Consider the following 3,857-nt stretch of genomic DNA (forward strand, 5'->3'; position numbering starts at 1 on the left):
GTAATCCTTGTAATTGAAGCTAAATTGATAAAATGCGGTTAATGACCACTGCATAGGAAAGCTTTTTAAAAAAGTAAAATAAAAGTGGTTTATCAGAGTCTCGATGCTTTTTAAAATAAAAATGTTCTAACTTCTTTTTAAACTAAAAGACACACAGCAACTTTATCAATCAATGACCTCCGGAACTTAACAATCAGATGCTCCTTTATATCAATTATTCACTCCTGTGTAATTTATTCTCATTCATATGAACATGTGTCGTGCGTTTGTACTTTCTAACTTCTACACTGACGACTGGCGGGGGGAAAAAGTAGGCTATACCGCACCGTCTGAGTTATATTTTGCATTATAGGTGTACATATCTTGAATATCATAATAACACGTCTTCAGATGAATTCAAACTTTACTTCCTGTCAAAAAGAATCTAATGAATTCTTGCATGAGGATTTTACGGAGAGCAAGGGCCCCGACACCCTCCTCGGAGTGCAGCCCCAACTTTACACAAGCTCGGATGTCTTTTTCCCCACTCATACACTTTCACTTCATTCAGATCATTTTCACAGGGCTTCATTTCAAGTTGGCACAAAAAAAAGGAAAGAATCCCTTTGCTGGAAATACTTAAGATTTATGTTTAAATTTTCATGGAATCTTTGAGAACATTGAGGAGCAATTTCACATTTGCACTGACATCTAATTTCTCAAGTAGAGTCTGAAAGCACAAATTGCCAACGATTCCCTATGTGCCCAATTATCCTGCATCAATTTCCTTGACCCTGCGGAATGCTGGTAAATTAATCATACCACATTTTTTTTTTTTTTTTGGACTCTCTCTCTCTCTCTCGTGAAATACATATGCACGCGTTTGATAAACTAATCATACTTGGTCGGTTATACTCACAAAAAATGATTCAGTCCTGGAAGCAGGATGAGAGTTAACAGCATGGCCCAGGGAATTGGGAGCTGGTAAAACACACACAGACACGTATGTACATACACAAACCACACACACCAACATTCACACACACACACACACGGAAAAACATAAACACAAAATGTCACAATACGGTTAGTGCACAGTGTTTTTTTTCTATAAGTTATTGTGACGGAACTTTTGTTTAAGCATCAATAAAATTTCTGGTTTGGGTTTCTTGTCTACAGAAGGTGTTTCAGTTTTTTTCGTGATATGAACATTTCCTGATAAAGTAATCTCAAGTGAAGTGGAATACTAAAGAAAAAATACATAGACATAGGCAAATTAGCACTTCTAGTCAATATAATTAATTCTGCTGTCATACACTGACCTTAGCAGCATCCTTAACAGCCTAAGGATCATCTTCAATCATCAACTGTGTAAAACCATATTTACCAGATTGCCTTACCTGTTGATCCCAACATGGCTGCAGGGGCTGGTGTTAGTTTTTGGAGCAACAGTGTCCTCTGGTGGAAACAGGACAACAAACAGATGAATAAAAGTAAACAAACAACATGGAAACAGGGCCACCTACAGAATCTGTGAAAAAAATGATCACAGAAATGTACCCTTGTTTTTTTTGGAAAGTCAGCAGCAATTGTTGGCATATTCTAGAAATGGCAACCAAACTTTAAGTGAGAGAAATAAAGTAAATGATTGGAAAAGAAAACATTGACAACTGTCATTGGTGCAGGACCATACAAAGTGCTCTAAAATGAAGTGTAACAGCTTAAAACCCTAAACAGGGGCAGCACACACTAATAAAACCAATATGAAACGCAGCTTTCATGCATTCACCGTTGAGTTCACAGTTCAGAGGTTTTTTTGTCTTTAAATCTTTGTAAGGTTCCCATTTACTGTATGAAAATGTATGGACTGCAGGAACTGGCTCCCTTGCATTTCTTTGGTTTGTTTAGCCAATTCGAAATGTTAGATTTGATAATATTAGTATTTCAGACTGGCACTCACCTGTGTAACTTAACGTTACTGAAGGAAGAGTTCGACATTTTGGGAAATAAGGTTGTTAGCTTTGCTGCCGAATTAGCTGAGAAGACTGCTACCACTCTCAAATCTGTCCATTAAATATGAAGCTATGAGCCAGGACACGGCTTTAGCATAATTTAGTTCAAATATTATACAGATTTAACAAACGTGATAACGTGTTAATTCCACACTTAAATGCTAAGCTAATGGGCTGTAGCTTCATATTGAACGGACAAACGTGTTCTTATCTGGCGTTGGTTTAGCTAACTCTTGGCAACATAGGGTTAATTCGCAGAATATTTAACTATTTCTTTAGGAACTGCTTCATCAGAGCAATAACTTTAAGTTACCTCAAAAAGTAACAATTTATATAACTTACAGGTTAACTAAATGTTGATGCAACTATATACTTGTTTAAGCAGTTGTCATATTTTGTAACCATTTTAATTCTGTATTTTTTACATTACAACTTTATAAGGTTTCTACTGATAGTGCAGTGGTACATTTAGTGATGTTGACTGTCAGGATTTTTGTAATTCTTAGTTTTGTGTAACAGGCAAGGCTGTCACTTTGTTTTGAAAAGTGGTGGGGACCTAAGGGACCTGATCCGGGGAGTGATGATAGCCTCATGTATACTTGGGTCATAAGAGGATTTACGAGAACAAGTAAAGATTTTTAACACTATTTTGAAGAAATAGCCAATTTAATGTTGAAATATATGTTCTGGGGGTCCTCCCCCAGAATACTTTGAGCAATAAATACTTAATGTCCTGCATTCTGGAGACATTTTCTACTCCAATCTATGGTGTAAATCTCTTTTTTTATATAAAGGGAAACAAAAAATTCAGCTGCCAGGGGAGAATTCATAAATATTAAAATATAACAGAAAATAATGCAGTAATCTGCAGCTTGTTTTTTATTTTATAGCTTAGGTTACTTTTTTTGGACAATCCACATTTGTTTCTATGTTAAATTGTATTGCATGTTTTCTTATTGTGCAAATAACCTTTTTCAAAGCATTTTCATTTGTTAGTTAAAATTTCTTGGTGCAAGCTTTTTCACAACATTTTTAACAAATACTTTTTTAAAAAAGTGACGGTGACATGCCCCCAGCATCCCCAGTGTAAATGGCACCTATCGTTATAGGTAGGACTGGGTATTATTTAAATTTGTTTTATATATCAAAGTGTTAAAACAATAAATTTTTGAGAGTTTGGTAAAGATGAACACGTTCAAACTAATAATATGCCAAACTGCAATATCCCCTCTGAGCCCATGATGGTCTCCAGCCATTTTTAAATGCTTGTGAAAAACTTTTCCTTAATAAAATATAGCCTTAAATTAGAAAGGTTTATGGATTTAGATTTGGAAACATAATCAAAGAATGTATACAAGCAACCTGATAGATACTTAGATAGATAGATTCTTTGGAAACATGAAAATTATGTTAATTATCAGTGTTTTTACTGAAATAGTGACATTTAAATTGTTCTGTCCAACCAACATTCCAAGAACAAACAAATTTTCAGTTTACCAACATATAAGATGAAGAAAAGCAGCAAATCCTTACATTGAGGAAGATGGATCAAGGGAATGTTTGGTATTTTTGCTGAAAAATGACTAAATCAATTATTAGAATTATTTCCTGACAATCAAATAATTGATTATTCATTTAATCTTTTTTCTGTCTAGCTGTAAACCAACAACAGAGTTTAAGAGGATGATCGGACTCTTTTCAATCTGCAAACATCTGAAAGTGTCCAGTCCAAACAAACTACAACAAACAAACTCAACCTTCACTGGACATAACGAAAAAAAGACGCCGATGCTGGATTTCCACAGGGCTACAAACCAAATGGAGGGGCTTACACATTCAGCAGCGGAAAAAAGGCAAAACTCAGAA

The 3,857-nt window shown here is 35.1% G+C and overlaps 1 long non-coding RNA gene across 1 annotated transcript in view; it reads right to left on the minus strand.

Moving 5' to 3' along the window:
- LOC123981926 overlaps positions 1 to 2,197 on the minus strand; it is a 28,097-nt gene extending 25,900 nt beyond the window's left edge. The window contains exons 1-3 of the long non-coding RNA XR_006827854.1: positions 1,940 to 2,197; positions 1,380 to 1,437; positions 899 to 960 (exon numbers count right to left, since the gene is read on the minus strand). This is a non-coding gene — a long non-coding RNA (uncharacterized LOC123981926). The remainder of the gene's footprint in view (positions 1 to 898; positions 961 to 1,379; positions 1,438 to 1,939) is intronic.
- Between the last annotated feature and the right edge of the window lie 1,660 nt (positions 2,198 to 3,857).

Source organism: Micropterus dolomieu, linkage group LG13, assembly GCF_021292245.1.
Source record: "Micropterus dolomieu isolate WLL.071019.BEF.003 ecotype Adirondacks linkage group LG13, ASM2129224v1, whole genome shotgun sequence".
Taxonomy (NCBI): Eukaryota; Metazoa; Chordata; class Actinopteri; order Centrarchiformes; family Centrarchidae; genus Micropterus; species Micropterus dolomieu.